Below are 15,478 nucleotides of genomic sequence, written 5' to 3' on the forward strand. Positions count from 1 at the left end.
CTTCGTTTTGTATATATATTCAGACTTTTGTATATATATTCAGACTTTTGTATATATATTCAGACTTTGGTATATATATATTCAGAGTTTTGTATATATATTCAGACTTTTGTATATGGGCCATTCTACCGAATTGGTGCAAAGTCAGGTCGGAAATATTTGGATTTTTTTTATGTTTTATTCCCAAAACTTTGTCCGTATGTATATTGTACCATACCTAAAGTACACTTATCTAGTAAAAGAACAGTCAATTTTTATATTGTATTTTCAGAATGTGTTGGAATGTTTTTCCTCTTCCAAAAATTGTCACTACCGAAACATCACATTTACTATAGTAAAAAAGTATTATTATTGACCTGTTCAGATTGTGTTTCCTTCCCTTCTCTGAAGAGTATTTTTACAAATATTTCTTGAAGGTTTTCACAATGAAATCCATAAAAATGAATTTTTTACCAAATTTTCAAGTTCAATTTATACAATTCATCAAAATCTAAGTGCAATATTTCTTTGTAAAATGCTAAATACTGATCATATTGATTCCAGAGTTGTTCATTGATGAAATTGAACATACATTAATCCAATCAGTATCATAACATTTTAGTTGATTACTCAATATACTTAATTTTTTACAAAACATCCTGTGTTTCGGTAGTGCTGCACTGTTTCGGTAGTGACATCCAGTGTTTCGGTAGTGACTGCACTGTTGGATGGATGTTCATTTCTCTCCCAAAATCTTCCAAAAGGTGCTCTGGGCCGCCCTTTAGTCCACACAACACATTTATTTAAAAATTATGGGATTGAACTACTTACCAATTCATTTTGTCACTACTGAAATCATCAGGTCACTACCATATGTTTCGGTAGTGACTGTTTCGGTAGTGACAATTCTAGCTAACTTTAAGCATAAATAAAGAATTCTAACAAGCACATGGCATGCAAACACATCTTTGAAGAGGTGAACACACATACAAACATAAGATTTTCCATGAAACCCCAAAAGGTTTACTTAATTGAAGAAAACATGCGTTTCGGTAGTGACAATTCTTAAGGTTACACGTCGATTTTCAGACTTTGGAACACATTTATATAAAAACTATGGGATTTAGCTACTTACCATTCAACCATGAGGGTCAGAGATGCAGTGTCACTTCATGGTCAAAAATGCAGAGTCGTGGCTAAAACACAGGCTCAGCCAATGGACTAAAACTCTTGTGTTTCGGTAGTGACATGAAAACTAGGGACATGATTTTTTGAGTATAGAAAATTGATTTAAAAATTAAACCCACAATAAATCTAAATATTCCAAGTTCTGTTTCAACCCAATCATAAAGATCTTTGAAATTAAATCATTGAAAAAAATCTAAAAAAATTGAAAAGTGTTATTTAAAGGCATTGAAATTTAGATGTCAGGGTTGGGGACAGCTACTTCCCAATAGAAAGTACCCTATAAATGATGATTTTGTATATATTTAGCTTATCACTATCTCATGTAATGCATTGGGTTTATATAGACCATAACATTTTCTAATTAAATATCTATGCCTAAATACCTAATTGTTTTGTAAATAGTTTTTATTGTTGAGGGACTGCATATTACACGAATTCGGTAGAATGGCCCATATATATTCAGACTTTTGTATATATTCAGAGTTATGTATATACAGCCGCGGAAAAAATTAAGAAACCACTTCAAAATTATCAGTTTCTCTGGTTTTACTATTTATTGGTATGTGTTAAAGTAAAATGTACATTTTTGTTTTATTCTATAACCTACTGGTAACATTCCTACCAAATTTCAAATAAAAATGTTGTCATTTAGATCATTTATTTGCAGAAAAATGACAATTGGTCAAAATAGCAAAAAAGATGCAGTGTCTTCAGATCTCGAATAATGCAAAGAAAACAAGCTCATATTAATTTTTAAACTACACAATACTAATGCTTTAACTTAGGAAGAGTTCAGAAATCAATATTTGGTGGAATAACCTTGATTTAAAATCACAACTTTCATGTGTCTTGGCATGCTCTCCACCAGTCTTTCACATTGCCGTTGGGTGACTTTATGCTACTCCTGGCGCAAGAATTCAAGCAGCTCGGCTTCTTTTCATGGCTTGTGACCATCCATCTTCCTCTTGATCACATTTCAGAGGTTTTTTATGGGATTCAGGTCTCGAAATTGGGCTGGCCATGACAGGGTCCTGATCTGGTGGTACTCCATCCACACCTTTAATGGCCTGGCTGTGTGGCATGGAGCATTGCCCTGCTGGAAAAAACACTTCTCAGAGTTGGGGAACATTGTCAGAGCAAAAGGAAGCAAGTTTTTCTTCCGGGACAACGTTGTACTTTGCCTGGCTGAGGTTTGTAAAAGACCATAAAGATTGAACCAAAGCGGACTGGAGGGTCTCCTAGTTCGTCTTCTCTGACTGGTGGAGAGCATGCCAAGACACATGAAAGTTGTGATTTTAAATCAAGGTTATTCCACCAAATATTGATTTCTGAACTCTTCCTAAGTTAAAGCATTAGTATTGTGTAGTTTAAAAATGAATATGAGCTTGTTTTCTTTGCATTATTCGAGATCTGAAAACACTGCATCTTTTTTGCTATTTTTACCAATTGTCATTTTTCTGCAAATAAATGATCTAAATGACAATATTTATATTTGAAATTTGGTAGGAATGTTGCCAGTAGGTTATAGAATAAAACAAAAATGTACATTTTACTTTAACACATACCAATAAATAGTAAAACCAGAGAAACTGATAATTTTGAAGTGGTCTCTTAATTTTTTCCGCAGCTGTATATTCAGACTTTTGTATTCAAATGTTAATTTCCTGAAATGCATGCCATATATATATATATATATATAGTTGATCTCTCTTATTTGACGAAGCAGTGAGTTAGCTGTCTTTCAATGTCTCTTGTCGAATTATCTCACATGTTTATGGTGGTATGTGTTTAAAAGTTTTAACTTAGGCTAGGCTATGTGTAATGTTCCTAACTTATATATTATTATTTCACCTTAATGTTCTTGAGATTAGTTTCTGGCATGTAATTATACAGTGTCAGGCTTACTCTGATAACAGTCATTAAGAGTCGTTAACAGTCGTTAAGCAACTTGGGCCATGGTTGCCACTAGTGGGGATCGAACCAGTGACTTTCAGGTTTTTTAAATCAGTGAAGCAGTGACGGGGTGCCTCCCCTGGCGGAGGGGGGGGAGTTGTTTTCAATCCAGGTCAATTCAATTAACATAACAAAACCTAGGCCTGGCCAAGGGGAAGGGGTGGGGGGGCTTTCACACCAATGTGGGCTTCTACGGCAATACACAGGGTCGAAGACTGTCGTAAATCCCACATTTCATGCAGTGTATGCTAGTGAATCCTAATTTGACATGATTAAAGTGAATGCATTGGGTGCCTTCCATTTCAGCCCATTATACAATATTCATCATTTGATAATGAAGATTTATTTCAAATGGGCACCCCAAAAAATTGCTGCGTGCGCAAACATGCCTCTCCCCTTGGGGATAAGCCCCCCATATCTTTGATACCTAGAAACCCTCCTGTTGCTGCAAAATGTATGTTCCTGGCACATGTTCAGGATAAAAAGCGTGTGTGCACGAGCATTATAGGTCCAGCAAATCTGGTCACCCTAATCTCACGGTCATCACGATTGCAGATAACAACATCCCATATCAGCATTGTTCATGCTCCAAGGGGGAAATATTACATTCATTTACCTTTAGTTAATTTAAAACTCATCTGGAGAGAGGCACTGAGATCAGGGGCGTAGCCACGTGGTGGCCAGGGGGGGCCACGGCCACCATTGGTCAGAGAATGGCCACCCTGCCGGCCCCCCCAAACTCACAGCACGACAAAAAAAATATGTATATACAAAAAACCCTCCTGAACAGAAACGGTATAAAGCTGGAATAAATGCATTAGTATTTTGTTCATCAAGTCATCTTATATTGACATTTGTCACTTACGCTACAAGCCCCATATTCGCAGCATGTGTGAGTTTTAAAATAGTAGTTTTTGACAATCAAGTGCCACCCCAAATAAAAGACTGGCCAGAGCTGGCCCCCCCAGAAATAATGTCCTGGCTACGCCCCTGACTGAGATGTAGACCTACGTTTATTAACTAGCATTGCCCTGTCAGGCTGGGATATCAGTGTCCTAGCGTAGCTGCTAGGTCAGTTATCTGACAGTGTCAAACATCGGCCATTCTGTTAAACAATCAAAATGCTAAGTTTAATAATGGTTTAACAATCGATGTGCTCATTTTAGTAGCTAATGGATTAAAATGACAATGTGAACATTTGCCGAAAACACACACAGTACGATAATACACCATAACGATAACTGTCTAGCTAGCTAGCGAATAGCTAACGTTAGCTAGTTTTAATTAGAGATAACTTGCCAAAGCCTAGCATAACATCAGTTGTGAAAGTAAGACGGTACTCACAATGACAAAAATGTGAATAATGAGTATGCCTATGACCATTACTTTAGGAGAGGAAAATTCCAACCTAACAAGTTCTATTTGGGAGACCCAGAGGTAAACTGTCCACCGCGCCCCCTCACCTTCCCCCTCACACAGGATCTATGCAAGGCACCTTCTTAGGGAGCAGGGGCGCCTGCAGCCACAGGGGGCGCCAATTCGCTAAATCCCTACACAGTGATATGATATATAGATAATAGAAAACCGCTTCGCGGCCCAGATGATTTTTATTCAATTTTGTTAAGTGCTCGTGCCGCCCCCCACGTGACATGAAAAAGTGCCGCCCTGGGCGGCTGCCCGGCTCGCCCGTGCCTAAAACCGCCACTGCGGGGGCCTTTGTCCTCTTGGCGGCGGCCTTCGGCTCCCTCTGTTCCCCCGAAACCCTGGCATGGTCTTCTTTCTCTTTCAGGAGTCTTTCGTACTGCTCTCCACTGACGACCCGGGCATCCGCTGTGACTGAACAGAATGTTTTACTCTGCCAGGTCTGGCTGGACCAACCCTGCTGCCACCAGGGGATGTATTGGCGCAGGAGGTGGAGCATTGGCGGAGGTCCCTAATGGAGAGGATGTGGTCCGCTGGTGACTGTATCTGCACCGGCCCTGTGCGACAGTTTTGGGTGACCTGCCCACGGATCCGGTCCCCCAAGGTGTTGGAGGGGGCATTGAACACTCTGGTCGCCTGGCGCATCGGCATGCCTGCAGCCACCTCCTCCAGGGCCCTAAACATGTCTTCATCCCTCCATCATTTTCGCTGAATCTAAATCTGTAAATATTTCACTACAAATTTGCATCTTGTATACTATGTTCTAGTTTCTATGTAATTGTAGAAATCTTATCTTATCTTTCAGAAACCTGTCTTTTGTTGGGATTTGTTTTTAGCCTTTGTGGAACATAGTTTATAATTCCTTTATATTAATTACACATATATTTGTATTGTATTATTGTTTTTGTATATTTACTTCAGTACTTAATTAATTGGTAGCATATATGAAATCGGTTTGCAGAATCACATCTTGCGCAGACATTGCTCATAATGATTCAGTAGGAGGCAGTAATGCGCTTAAAACAGCCAAAAAATAAGTCAGTGCTTATCTAGTTCATCTGAAGCGATGTTACTTGCAATACTCATTTACATACCTATTTATAATAACTTGATCCCAAGTTCCCATGCCTCTTTTGACCAAAATGATGCAGCATTAAATTACCATAGCGTGTCATCATCAATAGGGTATAGATATGTGAAGTAAACACAATCGACAATAGTTCTAAACACACCAGTCAGTAAACCAAGTAGTGGTTATGGTAAAGAATATTTCATGTTTTGAAATGCCCAGTTAAAATCTGGACTTTAATCCAATAGACATGTAGTGACAGAACATGACTCAGGGAGAAATGCAAGAAAGCCAACTAACATTATGGGTGCACTATAAGTATTTCAGTGTGAAGGAATGAGTCAATATTCCTCTCAACTACTGTGCAGGCCTGATCAATAGCTTGTGAAAATGATTGGTTGATTGAAACTATTGCTGTGGTTTCCAGTTATGAGAAGGAGGGTTCACATACTTTTTCTATGAACTATGATCATTTATTTGTCCTAAAATGCTTTTACTTATGATGTATTACTGTAATTAAAGGCAAAATCTTAAAAACCCTCTAACACATTCACAAACTTTCAAGCACCAAGTAATCATCCTCAAAGTACCCAACAAATGGCAAAGTTACACCAATATGCATGCAATAATAAGTTTAATTAAAATAGCCAGATTGGGGTTAGAAAATAAATAATTTGAAAGGACCGAAGAGTTCTAAGAGGATCCGATAATCCAAAGGATTATTTAGCTGTGTAGGCGACCTAAACGGCTAGGTGAGACAGTCCCATCTCTGGAGTAGATGTGTTGGTCAGCCTAGATGCATTCTTTTCCAGATGAGTTTGGCTCTCAGAAGCAGCCAGTTCAGCAGTAGCCTCATTGAACCGAGTCTGACAAGATGTTGCACAGGCTGAAAAAGAGATGAAAAGAAGAGAAAAAAAAAAACACTTTCCAGGTACGTCTACTAAGTGAATACTCAATGTTACAGTGAATGAATGTATCATTATGCGTTCAGACTTTCAGTTTCACTTACCTGAGACATTGATGTTCTCTTGAAAGGACTTGTCATTGTCACAATGCCCAATTTTAGCGCCTTTCCATATTTTCTGATACAGTAAGAGAGAGATTAATCATTTCAAATTCAAATTTTAAAGAATAAAGAAATATCTCAACTGCATACTCACAGATCATGTTACACCAATGTGTTCTTCACTCAGTAGCCTCTGTGATCAGTATTAGTACACATAATGTCTAAAATTACAATAACATCTTGTATAAAAACTGAACGCCACCTTGAAGGAGAACTTGAATTTGGGCATCCTGAAGAAAAAGCACCCAACGGTCTCTTCCTCCTGTGGCATCTCCAGTGGGCCAGCAGATACAGAAGCCTTGGTGACCTCAGTCAGCGTCTTACTGAGCTCTGAGAAAAAATAGGGCATGATTTATACATCCTCCTCATCCAAACTGGTTCATTTATAGCAGGTAAAAACATGAAAATAGTTAGATATAGTTGAAGTGTTGCTTCAAATATCACCATGAACTTACTAGTGTTTGCAACAGGAGAGGGCTGGCTCTGACTCTGTGATCCTCTCTTTGGTTTCTGAAGAACACATAGTTATATAGTAACTTAAAGATATACCCTACAACTGCGTATAGTACATCTTGAAGTGTATAGACAGTATGGCTGTATGACATGGGCTAAATGATGCATGCATGATACTCCACCTTCGATTTCATTGTTGGCATCTTCAGCCAAACTGGAAACATTTTGTTCTTGGTCTTTTCCTTTCCTTGGTCTTGTCCACCTGCATCTTGAATTGGAGGGAGATGTGTAGAAGCTGGTGGTTTGCTAGTTTGGCTACAAGTCTTTGTTATCTCTTTTGTTAGCGTTTCCACCAGTGATGATTCAAAAGATTGATTGTGTGATTCAAAGGCAGAACGGAGCAGGTCTTTAGACCCAAACTGTTGAGTAAGTTCCTTGTAAACATTGCTGTAAATCTGGTTATATTTCACGTCCTGAGGATAGATTTCCTGGCCTGTCATGCCAAAAGCTGTATCGAGCTCAGACATAATCTTCCCAATCAAGTCTCTGGACATATCCAGCACATTATCTGGAAGTCCATCCTGGTTGCTGCCAATGTCCTGGTGTAAGCTATTGACCTTCTTCAGGAGTCGAATGACCAGCATGGATACCAAGGAGGCATAGTCATTCTTGTCGGACTCTAACAGACGTAGGTGAGATGAAATGGTGACTCCTTCACACTGATTATTTTGCATGCAATCTTTATGTTTGTCAAAAGTACAAGGGAGCAGACTGTTTGAGTCAGTGGTAGATGGTCTATTTTTAGTGTCTTTTGCCTGTTTGTCAACGAGTTTCTGATCCTCCTTCACTAATTCCTTCAAGTCAGAAGCATCATTTTCCTTTAACTCGGGGGAGAGTGCCACCATGACTTCGTTGGTCATCACTTGGGTTAATACGTTCATTGTACTTCCAAACACCTCAGTTGATGATTTTGAGGTCTCTAGATTATGCTCTAAAAGTTCTTGATTCTCAGAAGATGCTGATGGGAACAAACATGACAGAAGTAGTCGCTTCACAGCCTCCTCTACATATTTGTAAATGAAATCTGATGGGATTTCATTCTTTCCCTCAGCTCTACGTGGTACTTTGCACAGAATAGAATCTGAAAGACTCTTTCCAACTGGCACGGAAATGGTCTTGAGACCATGATAACCTTTTAGTGTTTTATGTACTCAATCTGCAATATTACAGGAATATTGTCCTATTTGTGTTTCAGTGATGAAGTTCTCCAGTCTTCCAGTGATGGGTACAAGTTTTTCCCGTTCCAAGATGGTGTCTAACACACTACCGATGATTTCATTTGCACATCCAGATGACAGTGAAGCAGCATCCATGTCAACAAAAGTATGCGTCAGAAGAGGGGAAATCCTTTCGATATACACTTCGGGGGGAATAGAAGTACCTGGGAGTTTGGTTTGGTCATCTAATTCTGAGTATAATGATACTGAGGAGTGTGACAATGCCAATCCAGGGCTTTGTGGCCTTTCTGTTTCTCTTTCCATGTCAATCACTTGTACTTCATTCAACATAGCAGCAAGGATCCTATTAATCAGCTCTACCTGCTCTAGATTGTCTGCCGTCTTGAGATCTGGAAGTTCACTCTGCATGGACACAATGACTTGGCTAGTGACACTGATGGCAGAAGCCACTGTAATTTTCTTTTTACTGTCAGAGTGAAAAGATTTGCAAAACAATTTCCCCAACATGTTCTGAATGGCATTGAACATTCTTTGAGATGTTGTCCTGTAGATCCTTTTCATTGGAAGAACAGTTCCTAGGGCTCGTGTTTTCTCCAAAAGATCTTTCATCCCCTCAATAACACATCCAACAACATCAAATGATGTTGAATGAACCTCTTGGCCTGACACTTTGTCCTTCATGGATTCGATAATATCACCAACTAGATCAACTGCAAGAGATTCTGACAGGGGACCAGATGGAAAGAAATCAGGAACCTCCCAGAGGTCTGTTTGACTTTCTGCTTTGGCGTTTGATTCCTCGTCATCTTCAGCAATTTCTTCAACTGGGGATTCATTCTCAAGAGTTTGGAGCAAAACCCTACTCACTTGCCTTGATGCCCTTTGTTGAAATTCAGTGTCGGTAAACTGGTTGAGGAAGGGAATGGATTGTGATGGTCCTGAGGCTTTAGCGTCCTCAGCCATCATGGGTGCTGTAGTAGGACCAGAGTCAAAGTCCTTAATGGTGCATGAGGCTGTCAAATCCACACTCTTTTCGGAGATGGAAGAATATCTCTCTGGTAAGGCATTTGTTTCATTTGTTATCCCCTGAGATCCCTGGTGTAGAGATGATCCTTCAGGTCTCTTGGCCTCTGAGGTGCTAACCCTATTCCAAGGCAAAAAGACCACATGTATAACTGACAACGCATAGTTACACAGAACTAGTTACAGATAGTTAACTTCAATTAAAACATGACGATTAATCCCATGCTAAATCACAACAGGGATGTTATTTGGGCATGATTTGCACTCAGGAAGTGCTACTTTAGGTTTGCATCTGATGATGGGAGTAATAAACAGTAAAATCTTGTGTTTTATGAAAACGATAAACAAGTCATTACAGTGATTACTGTACATACCAAAATGTGTTTTGCCCTGATCTTGTCATTCCACATACGCATGCGACAGGAACACCCAGCATTTCACTGAGGACTGGGAGCAGGTAATAACGAGCAGTCTGGACTACTTTCTTCACTATGATGGCACAAAGATGGCCAACTTCTTCTTTGGTCCTCTGAGTAAACAAAATCAGACAATGAGGTATTTCATCAGAGAGGAATATTAAAGACTAAAGAATATTACAGAATTTCTATTCAAATTAACCCTCCATATATAATTGAACAGTAATATACTATAAGATTTTATGTGGGCAAAATCAAACTCACAGGCACATATAGAGCCTCACGGACAATTCTCCAATGCCTGCAAAAGGAAAAGAATTTTAGAACATTGGAACTTTACTATCTGACAGGCTAACACTGATTTAAAAAAAAAAAAAAAAAAAACCTACTCAGCTGTCATGTTCTCCACAAGGTGGCGTATCATGGGGGAGAGGTTCGTATGATCCAGATCTGAAAAAGCACATGTATTATTTTTAAGATGGGCATTGACAATTTTAGCAGTGGGTCTTTTGGCACAGAGGAACTTGTATCGACTTGTAAGTTCTGTTATTAACATACTTTTTATGTCTGAATTTGGCATAGACTAACCTGCATCAAAACTTTTTGTCCTTGTTGTAGAACTACATTCAGCTTTTGATTCCTCAAAAGATGTTTTCTTTGACGAAGAGAAAACATATAGTTAGTTGTAATCATCATTTAATTCTCAGCAGTCAGTCCCTTCAGGATTTTGAAATGAAATGCAAGTCATATCCTCTCTATTTCAGTCAATGTACTGCTTTCTGTCTGTTTGTTTTTCCAACATCTATCTATAAATCCAGGAATCTCTGTGTGTCAGTCTGTCAGTCTAGGGCGTATCTCCCTGACGGTAGTTACGTTAGTTATGAGATTTCGCATGTAGCTTACGCATGTCATGAACCTGTGCATCCTTGATTTTGAAGATTTTTGAATTTATAGTTCGCGAGATATTTGTATTTTACCGTTTCCCGTAGCCACTAATGGGTAATCGTTTCCCGTCCCGTCGGCACTATGGGTAGTGACGTCACAATCAAACAATATACGCGTAGTAACTATCCTGCCTTCACTCAAAGTTCAGAATACCGTTGGATACGAGGTCCGCATTCAAATTCTTCTTGGTGAACAGATACAGACTTTTGCTCAGGTAATCTTAAGACAGTGATTGATTTGATCTATTCGTTTATTTTTAAGCTTCTTTATATTAAGTTTCAAAGTAATGTAGCTTACGCATGTCATGAACCTGTGCATCCTTGATTTTGAAGATTTTTGAATTCATAGTTCGCAAGATATTTGTATTTTACCGTTTGCCGTAGCCTACGGTGCAAACCCATGTCACCGTTGTAGCGGTGTAGTCTACTCCACTCTTGCGTTGTGATTTTGATTGGCACCCAGCCTTTTATTCATACACTCTGACAGGTTTAATGAACACAGAGCAAAGGCGATCACACACAGTATCTTCTGAATGACAGCCTCTCCCAGCCAGGGTTAATGCAGACTGAGGTTTATAATATTGTTATCTCCCTCTGGAACGAAATACTGTTTTCTGATTGGCTAATGGGGTGTACATTAAGTTCGTGGAACTGCACACCTTGGACGTAGTCCCAGTAGAAAAGTTAAATCGCCGTTCCATATCAATGCTCTTGAATGGTTACCATTGACAACCAACGTAACGTTTATTTTTTGACAGCTAGGATAATTTGAACCAAGATGGCGCCGTGTTGGGACAAGTTAGTGGGCAATGTTTTATGTCAATTAAGCTATCTACACGACTTTTTATATGTCTAAATTGACTCGGTTAGTTGTTTATGTTCTACACGGATGTCGCAGAGTATTGTAATTCTTAACTGAAAGTCTCGAATATTATTTGTAGGCGGCTGTTAGTGCTTAGAAAAAAACACCATTGAAACAGATGGTAGCTCACACGGCTAACTAGCCGGCTCGATTGTGAGCCTTCGACCAAAATTACTAAACTTGACCTCCCTGTTGCTCTGTCCAACTTCACCATCAACGGAAACGTGGAGTTCAACTATAAATAGTAAAACCTTATGAACAATACCGGTGTTCGTGTTTACTTTACAGAGGTGAGCTCATGAGTGTCACTTTGCAGCAACGCCCGGGGAAACTAAAGGTCCAGTTCCACGCACTACTTTCTCACTACTTTCTCTAACGGGAGCACTAGGCTTCAAATCAAGAATTCATCAGGTTATTTTGCATATTAAATGTCCTAAAGATAAAGTAAATTCTAAATAATAATAACAATAATAATAAAAACATTTTTGGATGTTGTAAGCGGGATAACGGCCTCCGAGCTGTGCAGTTCGCGGACCAACACCACTCCGCTCCGCGTTGTGGTGTTCTTTGCCCCGCAGCGTCCATTAACTTCGTAGAACTGCACAGCTCGTCGCCCGTTATCCCTTACTTAACCTTTCCTGCACTGTCCGTCTCTGACCGTAGTCGGAGATTGCAGGGGAGACTGAATTCACTGCTCCAGGGCCGAAGTATTAACTGTTTATAACTTCGGGGTTAATTCCCGTACTCTTACTCTCTGCTGCTGGTTAGCAAATAACGCCACTGTATTCTTTGTTAGAGGATTTATTCACTACACACCGAAATAACTTTACAGCACATATGATTTTCTCCGGTCGCTCACACAAAAACCATTCCACAGGATCACCTCTCTTCTCGCTCTCTCATCCTCGCTCTGCCACACTCACCCTGTACGTACGGCTCTTAAAGGAGCCGCACCATTTTACAACAATATTGCAATAATGAGAAAACAAAGTACAAACAAATTACAACAGATACATCGGGACACTTTTTTGTGAATGATGTCATAGTCATAGAACAGTCGTCGTCATAGATGTTACCCCCTACGGGCACTGCACTAGTCTATCTATAAATCCAGGAATCTCTGTGTGTCAGTCTGTCAGTCTAGGGCGTATCTCCCTGACGGTAGTAAGGTTAGTTATGAGATTTCGCATGTAGCTTACCCATGTCATGAACCTGTGCATCCTTGATTTTGAAGATTTTTGAATTCATAGTTCCCGAGATATTTGTATTTTACCGTTTCCCGTAAGCACTAATGGGTTATCGTTTCCCGTAGCACCGAAATTACGTCACAAATTACGTCACAAACAATATTAGCGGTATTAAAACTACTAGTGCAGTGCCCGTAGGAATTATGCATTCTGTAGTGTTAGCAGACGTAGGTGTAGGCTAGCTGTTGTTCAGTGCAGAACTGGGAGGATAACATGACGACGTGGCCCGACATAACTTACAGCGAGAATTGCGCGTATTTCGTGGACTCCATAGCAACAGATGGGAAAGCAATGTACAATCTGAAAGCCTCCGAGGCTTATCAATATAAGCTACCATTTGTAGCGGCCACTCTTGCGTTGTGATTTTGATTGGCACCCAGCCGTTTATTCATACACTCTGACAGGTTTAATGAACACAGAGCAAAGGCGATCACACACAGTATCTTCCGAATGACAGCCTCTCCCAGCCAGGGTAAATGCAGACTGAGGTTTATAATATTGCAATAATGAGAAAACAAAGTCTACACACGAATTACAACAGATACATCGGGACACATCTGAAAACCCCTCATTAGATGCATGAACGCATGGTCACTGGTCTAGGCTTACCATCAACATTGAATAGAAAGCTAACTCTTATACAAATACATCAAACTACAATATACTACTTAACATGGTAATGAGAGTTGGTTACATGCGAGGCCCATACGCATCAACTTTGAAACTTAATATAAAGAAGCTTAAAAATAAACTAAACGAAATCAATCACTGTCTTTAGATTATAAAGAAGCTTAAAAATAAACGAATAGATAAAACCAATCACTGTCTTAAGATTACCTGAGCAAAAGTCTATATCTGTTCACCAAGAAGAATTTGAATGCAGACCTCACCTCCTCTATCCAACGGTATTCTGAACTTTGAGTGAAGGCAGGATAGTTTAATAACGCTACGCGTTTGATTGTGACGTCACTACCCATATTAAGTTTCAAAGTAATGTCTAGAGTTGTACAGTCATCTAACAGACAGGGGATAGTAATCCATCAAAATATTAATTTCTTTCTCTATGACATTTAGTTTATAGTTTAGACAGCAACTTTGACATCTATATTCAACTGCATCCACTACATAATCTCAAACTTCATTTGTTGGTATATCTCCAAAAAGGCTATACAACATTTCTTAATGAAAAGGAAATATGCATCACAATAATACTTCAGTGTAACCTGTACCTATGTGGAGTGCAAATATGTCTTGCTATTACACTACCCAACAGCTACACCTACGTCTGCTAACACTACACAATGCATAATTCCTACGGGCACTGCACTAGTAAACATGAATAGCCAAACATTTCACTCTGTTTCTATCATTCTTTCTCTCCTTACTGCCACTCAGCACCCTAGCAACCACCATGACTCCCCTAGCAATGCCCTAGCAACCAGCCTAACAACCACTTCAATTACCATAGCAACTACCTCAACTAACCTAGTAACACCCTAGGAGCCACTGCCATCATGACAACTTAGCAACCACCATAGCAAAAACCTCGGCTACCATACCAACATCCTAGCAACCACCTTGAGAACCAATGCAGCACCTAGGTAACTACCATAGTAACCACAACTATTATAGCGACACCCTTGCAATGACAATAGCAACCACCTTAAGTACTATACAAAGACCCTAGAAACACCAAGGCAACATTGACCTAAACACCCTGTCATCGTGTTGCTATGGCAACTAACAATTTAGGCTGTCTTGACAACATGCCCGTATGCTAAACTGCTATACAGACATGTCATTGTGACAATTAGCAACTTCTGTTGTCGTGGCAACTAGGCGTATTAGACATGTCTGATCTTATGACAGTTATAAATAAGACATTTTAATTCCACATTTTCTTTTGTATTCATTAATACATACATACAAAACTAGCAATCTTTTTTTATACATTGTATATATACAAATAATCTAAAAGCAGGGAGGGACATTTTGACCCATTTTAACCATTTTTAACCATTTCATACATTTGATAAATGCTCTAAAACACTTATAGGCTATGTCTAGTGGTTTTGAAATTAAACTATTACTTAGGCCTACCTCGTTTCCTTCCGACATTGCGAGATCGTGAAGACCAGAGTTATGAAATAAACCTTTAAAATACAAAGCCGATAGCACGATGAACTGTAGTATTGTGTTGCTCGGTCAATTTTAAGTTCTGTGTGAGAAGACTTGAAACATAACCGTGGCATCACTGTGCTAATGATCTAACAATTACGTCTCATATGCGTCACAATGGCCTGATCTGGCCATGAGGCAGGAACACTAGTTTCATGATTTCCAATTCAATAATGAAATACCGTAAATCCTCGGATAAAGGCCGGGATTCAATTAGAAGCCGGGCTTCAGATAGTAGCCGGGGTCGTGGTCCATACGGACAAATAAAGGCCGGGCCCCGAATACAAGCCGGGGGTAAAATAAAGTAGCCTATAGGCCTACTGTAGCCTACCAGCATCAGTCCGTCGGCTCAAAGTAGACATCACAATTGAATTGAATGCATTTCACAAATACATGTTCTCCTCATGTTTAATATTATATTATATAATATTGTTGGCTAA

The sequence above is a fragment of the Sprattus sprattus genome, assembly GCF_963457725.1.
Source record: "Sprattus sprattus genome assembly, chromosome: 2".
Lineage (NCBI taxonomy): Eukaryota > Metazoa > Chordata > Actinopteri > Clupeiformes > Clupeidae > Sprattus > Sprattus sprattus.